Genomic DNA, 19,813 nt, shown 5'->3' on the forward strand with positions numbered 1-19,813 from the left:
TTTTTTTTAGGCAGGGTCTCGCTCTGTCACCCAGGCTGGAGTGCAGTGGCTCGATCTCGGCTCACTGCAAGCTCCGCCTCCCGGGTTCATGCCATTCTCCTGCCTCAGCCTCCTGAGTAGCTGGGACTACAGTCGCTTGCCACCACGCCCAGCTAATTTTTTGTATTTTAGTAGAGATGGGGTTTCACCGTGTTAGCTAGGATGGTCTCGATCTCCTGACCTTGTGATCCACCCGCCTCAGCCTCCCAAAGTGCTGGGATTACAGGCGTGAGCAACCACACCCGGTGGAATAAAATATTTAACGTGTTGAAAGAAAAAATTATTACCAACCTAGAATACTGTGTCTTCTGAAATTATCCTTCAGGATGGACGGAGGAATAAAGAACTTTCAGAGGGTCATAAACTAAATGAATTCATCTCCAACCGAACTGCACTGGGAGAGATGTTAAGAGGTTCATCAGGGAGAAGGAAAATGATATGTCAAAAGCTCAAATCTACATACAGAAGGAAGGCATCAGGAAAGAAATAAAGATGAAAACATTTTTATTCATAATTTATCTGAAAACAACTTACTAAAAGTGATAATAGTAACAGTGAATTGGGTGATTATCATATATGAGTAAGTGAAATGAATGACAACATCAAAAGAGATGAAAGGGAGGAATTGAGACACTATTAGATACCTGCAGTACACGTTGAACAGAGCAGTGTTATTTGAAGGTGGACTTAGATTAGCTAAAAATGTCTATGGTGAAGTTTAGAATAACCACTAAAGTAATACTTAAAGATATATAATTGATGACCCAAGAGAGATAGGCCATCCTTAGTTTTTAAACAAATATACTTCTCCATAGGACAGCCTTACTACATGGCAGCTTGCTTCATTAATGTCAGCAGGAGAGAGAGATTATTAGAATGATGGAAATCTTATGTAACATAATCATGGAAGAGCTATCTCATCACCTTAGTTATATTCATTAGAAACAAGTCACAAGTCCTGCCCACTCACAAAAGGGAGAGTATTACAGAGTGTGAATACCAAGAGGGGAGCATTATTGGAGGCTATCTTTGAATCTCTTCCATAGTCATTGTTCTTCATATATGAGGAGCTGTATCTACAGAAAATGTTACTGATTGTGGTGTGATATACTACATCAAGTTGAGAAGGAAGCGCCTAATATGTATCAATGTTTTAAATTATTTTTGCTCTCTTCAATTCCTCTTTTCTATTTCTAATTTTTGTTACCTCACGGATACCTTCCTTTTCTTTCTCAGAGAAGGCAGAAGCCACTAGCCTTTGAATCATCTGAGCTCCTTTCCATATTAGTTGCACTAGTATTTATCTTGTTTATTTTACATTGTCATTTTATAGCTTAGATAGAGGGGAATAACCTTTCCCTTTCCAAGTGACATGCACTGTCATCTCTCCACTTTTCTTTGTCTTGTCACGTTCTTGTTCTACTAACCTGCCAACAATCATTCCATATAAAAATTTACACCAACTTTCCTCTACCTTTCATATATTTTACTATTTTTCACTGTCATTTAATTTTTTGAAAGTCTTGGACAGTATTTCAGGGTCACCAATTTAATTTTTCCACTTTCTATCCACTCTTTAACCTAGTACTTCATGTTTTCTGTTCCTCATACTCTGAGAAATCCTTTCATTTGAACATTATTTATTATTTGCTAGATACAGTGATTTATCAATTCCTGTTCTTAGTCACTATATTTTTTCCCCAATTATCTTATTTTGGACTATTATAATAGACTCCAAATTGGTTTCCTATTTTCCATCTGCTCTCATTCTAATTTATTATATGCACTGCAGCTCAGTATATCATATGTAGCTCTAATCATGTCACATGGCTTCCTAAAACTGCTTAAGTTAAATGTCACATAGAAATCCTAAAGATTGGATGTAAATACCATCACACAAATTGTTAAATATAATTAATTCAAAATTAGTAACTATAATTACTCCATATCTATTGGTATATTATTTGTCCTTTGGTGCCCATTGGCCATTGTAAATGCTCTGAAATAAATAAAATTTTGTACTAGTACCTAGCCAAATTGTATAGTTCTGACCCTAAAATTAACTAGCTATATGACTTCAGGTAACCTAATTTTTTTATTAGATACTGACTGCTGCTATTTAATTTCATTTGGTCCAAATAAATTGAGACTATAAGGTGAGAATACAGCTAGTACATAACCTACAATATAACGCTAGGCTGTCAGATAGCCCTAGCATTATATTTGACTGAATTGCAACCTCTTCTCCTCAAATTAAAGGTAATGAATTTTTCTAAAAAGTGTATTTGGTATTCAAAAACTCAGTCTCAAATATGTGACATTCTTCTGCTCTTCAGACTAACGTTGGGATTTTAAAGTAGCTGTACAGACATGGTCTTCTGTCAGTTTGAACAGAATCTTACTAATCCACCTGACATTAATTCATTTAAGTCATCTTCTTATGAGCAACAGAGAGGAAAGCTGTCAGAAAGTTTCTCTCATAGCTGAACTGCAGCTGCCAAAGTTTATTTTTTTCATATTGTCAGATGTAGAGGAGGCTTACTTTAATGTGCCAAATATACTTTCATTATTCTTGACTTTACAAGCGTAATATGTTTGTTTTAATGAAAATGGAGTAGATTCTTGTGGTCTACAAAAGTGTCAGGGCATAGTAGTCTCAGAACTAGAAGCATTTGTGATTTCAATATTAACGAATCTTTCATTTTTTTGGCAAAAGATAAAAATTAATTTTTTGAAAATTAGTATGAAAATAATCCCTTAAAAAAGCACAGTGTACTCTCAGCCTTTTGAAAGCAATACAGAATTCTTAAGATTACTTTACCACATGTTACTCACCCATTTATTTAAATTATTTTTACAAAGTTATTAAATGTTTGTGGTTGTTTAGGATTTAAATTTTCAGTGTCAAAATACATGATGTTTCATTCATTCTCTGTAGATGTCAAATTACTGCCCTCAAATCAAGTGTCACAAATGACTTATGCTTGTACTCCCTGGACTCATCTGGTGTGGTAAACACCAGGGCAACATGAGGAATTCTAGAATAGAAAATGTAAAAAAGCATTGGTGTTAGAGATAATCAATAAGTTATAATGAGTTAATTCATTCACTTAATAATTTTTGAGTAGCTCAAAGCTAACACTGACTGAAATTTAAAAAGGAATCCCCCTTTTCAAGATACTTTATGGCCATCTGCTGGAACATCATTGTAATAAATGTACAAATCTATGACTACAATGTGAATTTAGTTCTTATAACTGTGTGGTACGTAACTTTTTCAACCTGAAGGTGATGAAGAACAGCCATATCCTTGCCCTCATGGAGAGATAAAGATGTATAAAGAAATAGCTACACTGTCTGATAGATATTATTTGGTCAAATTAAGTGCATGAAAAAGAAAATAATAATTTAGAAGGAGCTATTAGAGAATGCCTCCTTGGTCAAGGGATAGTAACATTGAGATCTCAGTAATGAGAAGAAAATCTGTTACGTAAAAACTGTAGGAAAGAGCAGAGTGAACTACATGTGCAGAGGCTGTGTCTTAGTCCATTTGTGCTGCTATAACAAAAACACCATAGGTGTTTGACTTATAAGTAATCAGCATTTATTTCTCATAGTTTGGCAGCCTGGGAAGTCCAAAATCAAGGCGCCAGCAGATTTCAGTGTCTGGAGAAAACCTGCTTCTTCAAAGATAGGCTTCTGTCCTTTTTCTTGCTGTGTACTCACATGGTAGAAGGGGTTAGGTAGCTCTCTGCAACCTCCTTTGTAAGGGCACTAATCCCATTCATGAGGACCCCACTGTCATGAGCTAGTCACTTCTCAAAGGCCCCACCGCCTAACACCGTCACACTGAGAATTAGGTTTCAACATATGGATTTTGGGGAGACACAAACATTAAGTTAATTTCTGGCAGTGATGCATGAAAGGAGTAGTAGGTATGTGTAAAGAACTAAAAGAAAACTAGATTGGCTAGTATCAGAAACCGGAGGGAGAACAGAATAACTGAAAACAGCTACATACAACAATGAGAAATGATTGTATAAATCATAGTCCATTTGTACAAGAGAACACCATTAGTGGACATGTTTTTGTAGCCATTGGTGGACATGTTTTTGAAGGATATTCTATGGTATGTGAAGTTATTCATCGTAAGTAAAAGCGGTACATAAAACCCCACCATAGGTGTATATGTGCTACACAATTTTTCAATTTCATTGTGTCTGTAGTAAAAGAGTGAGATATATAAAGATAGTTAAAGCAATTATTTCTATTGGTAAAATTATGAGTTATTTAATTTTGTTTTAATGTTGCCTGTATTTTTTAAAAAAATATTCTACTCAAGACATTCTCATCCAGGTATGCAAAGAGATATATATAGGAAATTTTGAATGCTTCATTCTTTGTCATAACAAACAAGTAGAATAAAATGATTTGTTCCTCAATAAGGGAATGGATTAATACACTGTATTCTATTAATACAATAGAATGAGGCAATCAAAAGGAAAAAATAACCTAGAACATTCATTAAAATACATAAAAAATAAAAAGATAATTTTGAAATGATCAAGTTAGTTGCAAAACGTAGCTGTATGTTAAGTTTATATGCATTTTAAGAAAAGTTTTAAATATTCATAGTTACAAATATATGTTGTGTGTACATATTTAATAAAATTCAGGCTAATTATGTTCTTCCATTAAAAAATAGTTCCTTCAAATGAGGGAGCAAAGATAAATGGATGAGAGTAACTTTATCTGTATTTAAAATATTTCTTTTTAAGTGGATCAGTCGTAAGAAAATATGACAAAGTATTTAGCATTGTTTAATCTTGTCTCGTTTGTGCCATTCTGTATGTTAACATAGTAAGAAAGAAAAAGAAATTAAAGTTTTAAATTAAAAATGTTAAGACTCGTGACCTCATATGGATATCATTACTTAAGGAATAGCATACTTTGGAGACTCTCGGGTCAACTTACAATTTCTACTGTAAATAAGACATGCATACTAAAGAGAGCATAAAACAAATACACAATTTAGCAAGTAGTTATTAAGTGAATTAGATAATCACCACTCCAGGTCAAGAAATGGAATGTTATAGCAGCTAAACCCAAAGTGGTCCATTTTTCCTATTTTTGAACTTTATGTAATTGAAATTATACTGTAGATGTATAATTATACTAAATATGTATAATGTTTGAAATACTATATATGTATAATATGTATAATATATATATTCTTTTGTATGTTGTTGTATTAGTTCAGTATTGTGTTTGTAAGATTATCTATGATGTTGCATTTGGAGAGAGTTGTTTCATTTTCATCACTATGTAGGTTTATCCATGCACCTGTTAGTAGACATTTAGATTGTTTCTAGTTTAAACTAGAAACATAAATGTTGCTCTGAACATTTAAACGGTGTATAAGTATACATATATATGTGTATCCTAGCACACACATATACAAATGTCTCTAAGGCAAATGCTTAGGAATGAAATTGAAGGGTCATAGAAAATGCTTATCTTTAACATTATTACTATATATAGTGAACTGTCTTCCAAACTGGAGTTACCAATTTACACCCCTACCAGCAGTTTATCAGAGTTCCAGTTTGTAAATAAAATTATTATTTCCCTGATGAGTAGTGAGGTAAAACCCTAGTTCAAGTGTTTAAGTCACTTAGAATTCCACTTTTTAAGTGTTCTTGTGTATGTCTTTTGCCCATCTTTCTTTGGGGTGTTTGGATTGTTTTACTAATTATGTGTTTTTGTTTTATTTTTTTTTTCTGAATACTAAGTCTTAGAACTCGTCTAGCAACCATCTTCTTCCATTGCGTTACCTGTGTTTTGATGTTCTGTTAATGAATGGTTCTTAATTTTCATTTGGCAAATTTATTAATCTTTTTGTTTATGGTTCATAACTTGGGGTCTTATCTAAAAATTCTACAGTGAGGTCATGGAGATACTATCTTGTATTATCTGCTAAATACTTTATAATTTTGACCTTCTCATTTGATCCTACTTTAGATACAGTTGGAATTAATCCATTTCAAATGAAACTTTCCTTCTCCTTTTCCTCATTTATTTAACAGGTTGCTAAAGAAAACTAGCATTTTTGAGAAGCGTTTCTTGAAGAAATGTTGAAGATAGTCTGCTTAGGAATGGGGATATAATATAGGGTGGACCAGGAAGTTTGATCTACAATAATATGTAAATTAAAGTCCATTTAATTTTATAAAAATTGTGCTCATTCTCATATGTTCAGGGAGAAATACAGGAGCAAATTTAAAAAACTGTTTATAAATCAATTAAAGAATGATGGAATTTATTGGAGACATAGAGATGCTTTTAATGGTTAGCTAATATGAACCAAAATTTGGGACTGCAAGTAAAAGCATCCTACAAAAGGATGGATGGAGAAGGATATAGAGGAGCTGAAAAAGAAAAGAATTGTAGACATAGAAACTTTAGTTAATTTTTTTATTTTCCTTAGTGATAAATAGGAGCTGAAATATGGACAATTACAAAGAGCAGACAAATTTGAATTATTTATAGTCAGCTCAAAGGGGATGTTTTGTGTGTGTGCATGCATATAAGTTGGATGTGGAACTTAATTGTATATAGCTATGGTTAGGGCCTGGAATTTAAATCAAGTACAAAAATGTCATAGAGATTTGATTCAGGGATTTGTTCCACTTTCCTCTACTAAATCACTATCAGTCTTTCCTTCTGCTTATGTAGTAGCTGAATGGTCTATGTATAGACCTGATACAATTTAGAGGCTAAATATTCTTACCCATCTAATAACCATCTGAAAAAAACAAAGGCTGTGTAAAAGTTTTGGTTTTCAAGGATTTTCTTAAACATTAAGATTCTAAGTACATGCAAAATAAACACAAAATATTAGGTGAACTATCAGCAACTTAATTGGGTAAAATATTTCAGTTTCTGTAGTAGACTATAAAGCAGACTTTATCATCAAAGTGGCTTATTTTAATTTTTATTTATGAGTCAATGATATACCTGAGATTTTCTTTATTTTAATGCAAAAATGTTGGGTGGTATATATAAAATAAAAAATGGCAGCAAGTTAATTCTTTTGAGTTGGGTGATGGGTATGTGGATATTTATTGTACTATTTATTTATTTATTTTTACTGTGTTTAATAGTTTTCATAATAAAAAATTTAAGATATAAAGCTGATTTTTAAGGAAGTTACTTGTTAAGGGATGCAATTTAAAGGCTACGGGTTAATATAATTTTTTTTCTGGGGTGGAAAAACTACTTTGCTCACATACATATTAATGTCTCCATCCATCTCTATTCATTTGTTCTCCCAAACATCCACCCCTCCAACAATCCAATAAGCACTGAGCCCTTATTACTCTAAGATAGTGTACAGATCATTGTAGAATATAAAATTGCTTAAGGGAAGGTCACTGAAACACAGAATTATGGAAATTGAAGAAAACTTGGAGCTAATTTACCAAAATCTACANAATTCTTTTGAGTTGGGTGATGGGTATGTGGATATTTATTGTACTATTTATTTATTTATTTTTACTGTGTTTAATAGTTTTCATAATAAAAAATTTAAGATATAAAGCTGATTTTAAGGAAGTTACTTGTTAAGGGATGCAATTTAAAGGCTACGGGTTAATATAATTTTTTTTCTGGGGTGGAAAACTACTTTGCTCACATACATATTAATGTCTCCATCCATCTCTATTCATTTGTTCTCCCAAACATCCACCCCTCCAACAATCCAATAAGCACTGAGCCCTTATTACTCTAAGATAGTGTACAGATCATTGTAGAATATAAAATTGCTTAAGGGAAGGTCACTGAAACACAGAATTATGGAAATTGAAGAAAACTTGGAGCTAATTTACCAAAATCTACATTGTATAAATGATTATCCTGAGGCTCAAGAAGTTACAGTTTCCCCAAGATCACACAAAGTTTTAGTGACAGAGAAAAATATCCAAGATTGAAAAGTTTTCTTATGTTGTATGTAATGAGTCATACAGACTTGATGTAACAAAAATATTTATTGGGTTCCGTCTATTGCAACTGTGAAGGCTGCCATGTGAGTGGTAATGGAATTGCACTTTTCTATGTTCTCTTATAAAACTCCTTTAATAGCCACAGTGGACTGAATCCATTGAGTTTTTCAGTAACAGCCGATTCTGCTATATTCAGGTCCATCTTCATATGCTGTGAAAAAAGATTTCACAAATATGGAAGTGGTAAGAAAGCATGCATTACAAACCTAAGTAACTTTGGCAGATTCACCTTAGGGATTTTGCTACAAAAAGCAGTTTTGGTGGGATAAAAGTATTTTGACATGGAAATATCTTAATAACTCTATAAGGTTGTCAGTTTTCTTAGGGGAATTTTTTCTATCAAGATAAATTACAATTTTGCCTCTTTTGAGGTTTCAAAATGAAGGTTGCAAAGGCAGCAAATAGCTGGTGCCTAGAAAAGCGATAAACTTGCTCTGCCTTAGTTATAACTATATAAAAATGCTCAAAACTTTTGCAGTGCTTATCATAAGAAAAATGTGTGTAATTTGGGAATAAGTAAGGCTGTGTAGACTGATGGCTATCTGAGGCTCTGACTTCTACAAATTAGTAGCTGTGTAATCTTGGACAAGCTATTAAGCCTCTCTGTGCCTGTTTTCTTCTCAGGTAAATGAGGCTAATAATAAAACCTGCTTCATAGTGTTTGGGTGAAGATTAAATTACATTAGTCATGCAAAGCTTTTAGGTCACTACCTGAAAAATCATAAGTGTTCAATTAGTACTAGTTAGTATTAGTCTTCATATTATTTGATTCTACTACGTAACAACTTATGGTAGAATATTCATTAATCATTGTTAGCTAAGTTGACTAGAGCACTAATTTTCAAATCTGTTGAGAATTTGGAGCAGTGATTATCAGTTGCCAATCTAGAGATACATATTAGTGTCATATGTATACATATCAGTTGCCAATCTAGAGATACATATTAGTGTCATATGTATACATATCAGTTGCCAATCTAGAGATACATATTAGTATCTTCCCTAGAAATAGGACCCAATTTCATTTGGGGTAGCAAGGCATCCAAGAATGAGGCAGTGTATCTTGGGTGAAGTGTCTTATATAAACTCTGGGTTATGAGATGTTTGCATAAGTATTTTCTGGGATACTGAGAGGGCTGCTTCAAGGGCAGTCCCTCAGCTTGAGAGTGCTTCATTGTTTTCTTCATCTATTTTCTTCTGTTTCTTACTGCAAAATAAAAAATACCAAGCTGCTAATTTGGAGCATGAAGCAACATTGAAGATGGAAGCCATGATTAAAGATGGTAGAGCAGAAAGAGGGAAACTGGGCTCCACTGCGTTTTTAGAATTTCTGTACCAATTTGGGATTTCCTACTTCACAACTTCTAAAAGAAAAATGGAAGACTGAAAGTCTTTATTGTGTTTAAGCCCAGTTATTTCGAGTGTTTATTGCTAGCATTCATATAAGAATTTTAACTGATGCAACACCCCTTATGGAGAGTGTTGAAAATAAAGGTCCCTCATTCCAGAGATTTTCATTCAGCAGGTCTTGGATGAGATCCAGGACCAGCTAAGTTTGGAACTATACTAGCACATAATACTACAGGCTTCTGGGTCATAGGGGTTTTATTCTCAGGATGTGTTAGCTTTTGTCAATTTTAGAGGGAAAATTACTGTGAAGTGTCAGAAGGCAGAAAAAATAACCATTGTATGGGCATCATGTATTTATTACTCAAGGATGCAAACCATTTGAAATGCCTGTTCTATTACCAATAGTCAAATTTTCATAAAGAAAATTTATCATGGGAGAAAAGGCATTGGATGGACTTTTTAAAATTTTGTGAGATAGGAACTGGGTAGGGAAGAAAAATAAGTTATTATTTTGCCAAAATAATGGAATAATCCTGATATCTTAAAATCAGTTGGGAGAAGTCAAGCCTTAACAAAGGAATTTACTAAATGTGGTTAGTTTGTAGTTATCAACAGAGCCAGAGGGGAAAATGGCAGAGTCATTCTGGTACTAAGGTAGTCTATACTAAGTCACAGTAATTTCAGATAAAATTGGCCAAACATCAATTCTAACAGCATGCTTATGTTAAAGAGAAAAAAAGTATTCATGGTTCAAATAAAGAATACTCTTTACAATCACTTATGCACAAATATTTCTTGGTATGAATCAGAGAATATATTCTCATAGTCAGCATTATACATGCGTGTAATAAACGAACCTAAGAAGTCTGCCAGTCCCAACTGTGGAAGTTTCATTCAGCAAGATCAGAAAGGCATTAGCCAGCATGATGAAACCTTTTCTGTGAAAGAGAGTCTGCAAGGGTCAGATTTACTCAGCAATTCAACCTTCATTACCTCTCTTTCAAGTAGAAACCCACTTGGCTTACATTTTAACAGTACCTCTCTAATAGGGTGGCTCCATTGAGATCCTGGGTAGTAAAAAGCATGCCAAGGTGATTTGGATCCATTTGGATACCTTCTAAGCCTGAGCTCAAGAGCTGCAGGGTCAATTTTCCTTACCACTCAGTAGTTTCTGTCTAGAGTGGAACACAAAAGCCTATTTTTGATATTTGGGCACCCTTCTGAAAGGATGAAAATCCAAGGTTATATCACTCCATGTGGAAAATAAAAAGCTTATGATATCTCTTTTAGTTGAAAGCTTGTATAGCTCTCCTTGGTGATCATTTCCTGAGCTTTCATTACTGTGCTGAGTGCCATTGCCCTTCTTCTTAGAGTTGACCGCATTTCTGAGTCTGAAGCACTTGTGGGCCCTTTGGGATGAAAGACACTTTCCTGGCTAACTGCCATCCATTTTTATTGTTATTATTGTTATTAAGTCAATTCCCAAAGTCACATCCACTAACATGGCATTTTCAAAAATGACATATTGCAGCAGTGTACTGGGAAATGCTGTTCAGCTGGCTTTCTTATGCCAGCCTCATAAGTATTGCATTTGTGGTGATACTTTTGGGAATGACACTTTCCTTTGGTGGCCCAATGTGCCCACAGGTAGTAAGCTATTAAGGGAATAATGATGGGCAAAAGCAGGTGGCAGATACTTTATGACAGGCTCATCTTCCACCTAAGGCATCTGTTATTTAAGAGTGTGTGTAGTCTCTCTACATAAAGACTGGCTCTTGAGAATAATGCAGAGTGATGATATTCAAACACATTCTTTGAGAACTGTTAGAGTAATTGGTTTAAAATGCACTGTTAGTAGGCATCAATTGCAAGAAATATGCCACGTTTGTGGAAGCATGGCTTTCCTATTTAATTTCTAGAGGGAATTTGTATAATGCTTTTTCATTACATGATGGTGAAATTTGCAGTGCAAATATAATAGAAATTAGGCAACTATACAGAATGAGAATCCAGGGAACAAAGCTATCATCCAGATTTTCATAGCACTAAGGTAAATCATGAGTACATATCAAAGATATAACTCTCAAAATATTCATTTGATGGCAATAACTGCTAACTTAAAAAAATACAAAAGTGCATTTGGGAAAGATTTCTGAGGACTTCTATCTGTGTACTGGTTTGGATATGACATAATTTAGTGTTGTAGTATGAAATAATTTAGAAGAGGCTTTTTTATGTTTTTTTCTACTGTACCTGATAAATGCTGTCTATTCTAGATAAGGAACTAAAGAAGCAGTAGATAAGTTTGAGCAGAGTGGTTAGTCTCAGTACAGACTTTGTTTTAGAAGCACTTAGTACTTATTCCCCGTAGTGTTTCTCCATATACACCTTATCAACTAGAAATCACAGTGGCAGCCAAGGGACTCCTTAAATAAGGTTAATTCCCCTATTTAACCCATACATTTCTTCAAGGATCACATATAGGTATGGTATGAGGGCCGTAATAAGACTAGATGTTGAACATCTAAATGGCAGCCCTGCCACCCCAACACCTGGCATATTTATCTTTATATAAACTGCCCTGACTCAGAGAGGGCCTCAAAGAAGGATTCAAAGTATATATCATGAATTTATTTTGATTAAGTTATAGAAAATATAGGGTTGCATTCCAGGTTTTGTCTAAAACTAATAAAATGACTCTTCAAAAAATGCAGAGTAGACATATATGCTATTTCATTTTCTTTTCTGGTTTTATCTTTGAATATAAGTAGTCAGAGCCCAGGTATTCTTTCTCAAGACAAAAGTTGAAAGAAAAAAATATCGGATCACAATTTTTTAGGGGAAACTTGAGTCTCTATTGTTAAAAGAATTCTGGACTTGATATGTGTTCTCAGTGGGGCTCAGAGATACCTATGTCTGCTATCTTTAAGAAATTATTTCCTGGAATTCTTGAATAATGAATTGCTCACCACTTGTTTCAAAATATTGCCCTCTTCACAAAAGAAGAATGGATACTATGTATTTGATTTTTAAAGAATTTGTAAAGGACACCACCAAATTTTATGTAACATAAAGGAATAAAAAGAGCTACATTTGTTTAATATTGGAGAATATCAATGTCAAAGTTATAAAACTCAGGATGGCATGTCAAAACATTTATGAAAAACCCTTACCCGACTTGCCCATCCTTGAGTTTTATTGCCTTTTCTTCTGATCCAGGCCATAGAAGAATCATGACATGATACTGCTTTCAACATCCTCCTTTGGATAGTCAATAAATGTGACAATGCCTTTGCTAAAAGTGACAATCTGTAAATAATTTCACTTAATACTTTTGAGAGCCAAAATCCTTCTAGTCTCTTCCTCACTTCTTATTTTAGGGTAATTATGAAAAGCTTAATGTATATATTCAACCACAAAATTAAACTGAAACCAAAAGCTATGATTCTAATGATTAACTGTACAAGCCTGCGCTGTTCTAAATTGGCCAAACTGTCATTTTCGTTGCTCCATTATGGGCACTGATTCAGGAATTAATTAGAAATACAAATTATGTCAAATTTGGACCTATGCAGACTATCCAATTGAGCAATAAAAGTTGAAATTCCTATAAAGTATAGAAACCACATGTGGAAATAACCATAGCCTTTTTTATCAATAACTTAAATATATTTTATTTGTACTTCCATTTAGGTTTAATAAACCTAAAGTAGATGTTTTATAGAGATTGTATTAAAGAAACTATATATTTTAAAATTTTACTAAATATTGTCGATAATGACTTTTATTTCTAATTATTAACTTTAATGTTCCATAGAATGTAATGAAAAGCCAAGATGCTATATATAGTTGTGATTTATTTTTCTCAGTAATATGTCTGCCACTGATTACAATGGATGAGAAGAATATTACTTTTATTTTAAATATTGAAGTGCTAAAAGATGGTTTATTCAGTTATTCCATATTCTATATAATATATTCATCTTTCTCAATAGACTGCTTATGATTCAATTTTCTTTGCTCTAAACTTGTTTTTAAAATAAAATTACCTCTATTTCTGGATCATCAAGTGCTACTCTAAGTTTTTGTCTTGTTATGGCTTTCTTTATACTAATTCACCTTTAATTTTCTCTCCTACTTTGGTTGAACTATTTTCCAAATTCAGAACTTACACTTGATTTGCACCATTGGTATTAAATACTTTCTTATGTTTCATAAATTGTCCTTGATGCTATTAAAGGAAACATCAAATACTCATTAGAAGTTAGATTTAACAGGTAGATGAATCAATTTAGCTAAGATAGTACTATTTTACAATGGGCACTTATGATAATTCATATTTTTCAGAAATACATTATACCAACAGATAAAAAATAATACATGGATGAATTGCTATATTTCTATAAAGTCAAAGCTATGTAACTTTTAAATAATCTCTCTGGGTTCTTTCTAAATTTATCATTTACAAATGCACTTATTTCTCTGGGAAGTAGGGTAAGTCACAGTATATTTTGAACAACTGAAGACAGGGCTAACTAGTCTATCGTTATAGAATGTATAAGGCAGTTTCTAGTGCGTTAAGGAGTCATGAAGTTCTAATGTAACAGAATTATGCAATTATGGGCTTATGATGATTTATTTAAATTGGTAATTTAAAGGCCATTTGAATCTAGATTGTAATGGTCACAAAGAAGGCATACTGCAGTGGAAAGAGTATTTAGTCTGAAATAAGTGCTATGAATCTCTGTTTTGTCCTTTACTAATTATGTGACTTTAGGTAGGTTACTTAATCTTTCTGAGCCACAGTTCCATTTTATATGAAATTAGTATAATAATACATACCTTACAAAGTTATTGTAACGACTAAATGTCATATCATGTGTAGGCACTTAGTTAGGGTTTTTTTTGTGTGTTGTCTCCGGACAGATGAAAAATAAACTTCAAGACAGAGATCAAATTTTCATGATGCTAAACCATGAGGCAGACATTTAAGAATACTTCTCCGGCCTTCTGTGAACATACAGTTTTGCCAGAACTCTATGTCTTTAACCACTCTTTTAATTAATTTTAGCAAAGGCCAAGTTAGCATCTTGGCCTAGATTTAAATGGAATGTTTTGGGAAGGATTTTCACTATATTTAGGTAACAATAAAGACCTAGTGATTGCAGGTGATCCTGTGGTCCCATTAAGTAGTACATTTTTTTGGAAGAAATGCAAATTTAGGAACCCTGCTTCGAATGGTAAATCCTCTCAAAGTTTGAGATAGTAAGTCTTTGACAAATTTACGTATTTATAAAAATTGATAATATGTGTGTGTTTCTTAACAACTTATAAAACAAAAGAGACGAAAATTTTGGGAGGTCAGCCTATGGGAAGGAAAGAAGTTTCACTCAGAATTTATGTGCAATCAGAAGTACATAAAGAATCTGAAGTGGAACTTAAGGAGGTAAAAGGAAACTTGAGAGCTATGTTGTTTCTGGTGAGAAAGGAAGATGCTCAAATATATGCAGAAAGATGTCAAGAGACAAAATTTTCTTGTTTTCATCTAAAGCAATGAATTGAAAGTTTCATTCTTTTTTTCCTCAGTATTTAAACTGCTTTTGGGTTGTGTTTTACAAGCTATAATTCCCACCTCCCAATCCCTCTGGGAAGTTGTGGCCATTTTATATATGCTGAAGTGAACTGAAGAGATCAAATTCTACATTACAATTAAATTGATCTGGCTTTGAAATGAGTTTGGTATCCAATCTAGCCTTCATTTTAATTTTTGTCTTCTGGGAAAATATAGGTCTTTCTTTAATTTTATTTACACATGCCCAGAGGCATTGTAATGGATGGATTTTTGTCATGAGAAAAAAAATAGGCTACAAATAACCACATTCGTCACTGCTGGTGAGTTCTACACTTATATGTTATTAAAGTAATGGCTTTGCATGAATATATTAACTCTAGTGAAAAATCGAAGATTACAATTCTACTAAAGTTAAATTTATTATGCTTTTAGGCAAACCCTTTAAGTAGCTGTGATTTTCCATTTAATTTGTATTGCATAGTGGTTAGTGGTGCTGCTTTTTGTTCCTTTTAAATGACAGTGTGCTATCTACTGGCATTTGCAGCCTGTTACTTTAATATGCATAAATCCCATTATGCTCTATGGCTGATGCTTTTAAGATGAGATAGTAGCTTTCCTGGCATATTTGTTGATTTATTTTAGCAACTGAGAAAGTATCAGCCCATTGAGGTTGGATCCTATTAATCTTTGCTTGCTTTCTATATTTTCTCTCTGTAATTTTCTCAAAGCTGAAAAGAAAGAGTGCTACCAAGTATGCATATAATAGAAAAATGTTTTAAATTGGAAGTGGATCACAGTTTGGAAATTGATTATGTCTTGTGACATTGCTATAATGAAGAACTGTTTTAAAATACAGTTCTTTGACTTGCTTGAAAGTTTCTATATCACATTAATAGGAAAGATTTTGAGGTCTAGGTTTTTCTTTCTTTTTAAGGAAGAGTCAATGCACCTTATAAATAGCATACAATGTTATTTTTGGGATAAGTAAACTTATATGTGTTTCAATAAACAGATTCCAAATTTCCAAGAAAATAATTGGTTAAATATAAAGAAATGCTTATTTTTAAGTTGGAACATGCTGACAATAGGGAAAGTGTTCTAAATTTGGTCTTTAGCTTTTGTAATCTCTGCCTGCTTATTTATATTTGGAAGATTTTTTGCAACCAGAAATGCAAACAAGTGCTGAAATCTGCATTCAAAAATTATTCTCTTAGAATACAAATTCTGATGTGAAGCTGGTGGTCATTCAAATGCTGACAACCTGTAAAAAGTAAAAGTATCTTTATAGATGTAAGAAAAGAAGAAATATAATATTTTAGAAAATGATTGATTTGAATTAAAATGGAAGTACTAGCATACTTTAGTTTTTCTGTCTTATCTGAAAATGTGTAAGCCTGAATTAGGGATTTTAGTGGCTCTAGCATTATTTTGATTTTTTAAAAATTAATCAAGCATGGAGAATTAGACTTCTAAAATATTTATTTATTTATTTTTCTCAGTAAACATTTATTAGTCATCTAGTATTTTAATTACCTATTGCTTCATAAAAAAATTACCACCAATCATAGCAGCTTAAACAACAAACATTTAGTATCTCCTAACAGTTTCTGAGGGTGAAGAATCTAGTTGAAGCCTGGCTATGTGGTTCTGTCTTAAGATCTCTCATAGGGTTGTAGTCAAGATATTAGCTAGGGCTGCAGTTATCTGAAGGGTTTACTGGGTTAGAGGATCCTGTTCCAAGCTCACTCATGGAACTGAGTAGCTATTCATAAGAGACACCAGTTTCTCATTATGTGGAGTTACTCGCAACATCGCAGTTGCCCTTTCCCAGATCAAATGATTGAAATGAAAGAGAATGAACCCCAAACAAAAGTACCATGATTTTTATTACGTAATCTTGGAGGTAACATTCGTCACATCTGTCATATTCTATTGGTTACAAAGATCAATGCTGGTGCAATGTGAGGTGCAGATACTAGGACATGTGGAGATCATGGGAAGCCCTGTATTGAAACTTCGTTTTCACATGTACTATGTGCTCCAGATGATACTAGACATTAGATACAAATACGGATGACATTCTTTTGTGTCAGACAATGAATTCAAGATCAGATTATTTTCCCTCTTGTTCTAAAAATACATCTAGTTACAGTACAAAGGAATTCATTTGAAAATCAATTTTCTTTATAAAATTTCACATCTAAAGGAATACTTTAGGGATAACTTAGGATATATATCCTTAGAGAATAATTTAGAACAAAACATGCTGTTTCTTTTTTCTCCTATTCTAAACACCAAGCCAGATGAGTTGAAATTAAGTGAGATGCTCACTGCAGCATGGAAAAAGCAATTTCTATTGGTAAAATTTTATTTCTTAGACTTCAAGAGCCAATTTAATCAGTAGCTCCTTTCAATCCCAAGCTAAAACCTTTCCTTGCCTGAGAAGGTGTTACATTTGTAAACTTAATGAATTTACACATACAAAATGAATTTTGCTAGAATTTCAGACAAAGGTAATAGTAGTTTGAATTTTAGTTGACTTTTTTGTTGAATGCTTGTTTTATCTTAAGGTATACATCCTGTTTCTTCTTTTTCTTCCGTAGAATAAAACAATGAGAAGGAAGTGCTTAAATTTGTGAATTTTATTGTATATTTTTTATTTAAAGACTAATCCATATGTCTACAAAGTCCCTCTCTTCTCTGGCATATGATTGTTGTGTAATAGGGGTCATGCAAATAAGCTCTATTTAAATTTTTTGTTTTAAAAGATTTCTATTTCCACAAACATTGATTAAACATCTATTGCATGTAAGGCTTTATATACCCTAGTTTTGAGAAACAGCAACTCACTTGCAACTGCCTTTGAAAACTGGGGAATTTATAATAAGAACATTGGAGAATCTCATGGAATACAGAGAAGAGTTGTGTATTTTTGCCTCTGGTAGGAGTTTCATTGATTTCTCTGATTTATGCCTTTTCTCTAAATATCTGTTTCTTTGCTTTTTTTCTCCTTGCAGACTGACTTTCTCCTCACTCCCCACCCCTGAAATCTTTATCTGGAGAAGTCTCCTAATGTTTCTGTATTTTATGTATCATCTATCCAGCCATAACGGTATAGACTGATTTAAATCTCACAGATATAGCTTCAAATTCACAGGGAAAGACCCTTTACCTTCAATTGGTTCAGTTATTTATTTTTCTGTTGTCCAGGTGAGTATGAAATACTGTGAATGTCCTTGTTTTGTGTTTGATCGATTCTGGAACACTCAGTTGTGATGGGAGTGGTATCATATTTGTGAATCTATCATCTGGAACCATATAAATGTAGGTCAGGAGCTTTTTCCTGGAAAAGCTTGGGCGTTACATAGGTCTCTAATTTGGGCATCCTATGATTTCATGAAAGTTTAACTATTTTTGTTATTCAATGTGAAACGTTATCTTTGTGCATATTCTCATTTCCTTCCCTTTATTGTCTCTCTCCTATTTAGAGGTGTCTTTATTCATAATAAAATCATATGCCAGATTTTCTTTATTTTCCTTGAAGAGGATCTTTTTATTTTGACTGTTCTATACAATTGCAAATTACTCAAACTTGTTAAAACTTAGGGCAGTGTATATAATATACCTGATGTTACTATTAAATGAAAATATTGCAACTTTAAAACAAATGAAAACATTCTACTTCATATAGATTTTACTTTTATTATTATTATTTAATTTTAATAGTCAAGTTTCATTTAGTTATACATTGTAGAAATAATTTTGTTGAAAAATAAATTGGAGGCACGGTGGGGTGACTCAGGGAGTCAAAGGAGACACGGACAAAGATAGAAACTTGAAAGTCACTGGAAACCTAAGCTTGTAGCTATCATCTGTCTCTTTATTTTTCTGTCTTTGGAGTTACCAGAGCTTTGCCTCTCTTTCCTTTCTTTAACTTTCTATCTCATCTTTCCTTTCTGCAGTATATCCCACCCTCATCCTCAGTCCACTTTTCACTGCTTTGTTAGGCATATTGCTGAACACATTTTCCCCAGTTTCTGAAATTATGTGTCCATGGTACAAGTGACTTAAGAAACAGTTAAAAGTATCACAGATCCAAATACCCAGAAGAAAAAAATACGGTTGGTGTGACAAAGTCATATTGCTACAGATACTCATGGGGAGGGTGTCACCAACTAGGCAGATACACAAAAAGTCATCTACTCTACTTTGGATTTATAGCATGACCATCTAATTCTAATATTAAAATATAATGCTAGGGACATTTGACAAACTTACAAAGCAATGCTTGGAGTAAAGGGAATCGGTATAGGAAGACTTGTGCATGGGCCAAGAGAAGTAAGCAAAAGCCAGGGAATTAAAGAGCTTGAACATTTTCTGTGGGTAATGAGTAGCCAATGAAGGCTTTTAAACAGGGAGAGTTAAGGGCAGACTTAGAATTATTTTTTTAAAGATTACTCTGAAAGATGTGTGACAATGAAGGGATTAGAATAGAGCAAGAGTAGAAGCAGAGCGACCAGAGATTTCTGAAGGAGAGATAATGAGCGAGCTAAACAAAGATAGTGGTAGTGAGAGAAAGAATGAATAATTTCAAGAAACATTAAAGTTATTGCTTGAGTAACAGTTAGATGACTGACTAAATATGGTAAGTAACGGGAGAAGAAAGCACCCAGCTTTCTCTGGCTTGAGCAACTGGGCCGTTGGTATTGCTATGTACTGAACTAGGGAAAGTCAAGTTTAGAATAGGGAAATGAAGAGTTTTATTTGAGCTGTTAAGTACCACCAAGATAAA

Source organism: Rhinopithecus bieti, unplaced genomic scaffold, assembly GCF_001698545.2.
Source record: "Rhinopithecus bieti isolate Rb0 unplaced genomic scaffold, ASM169854v2 scaffold_66661, whole genome shotgun sequence".
Taxonomy (NCBI): domain Eukaryota; kingdom Metazoa; phylum Chordata; class Mammalia; order Primates; family Cercopithecidae; genus Rhinopithecus; species Rhinopithecus bieti.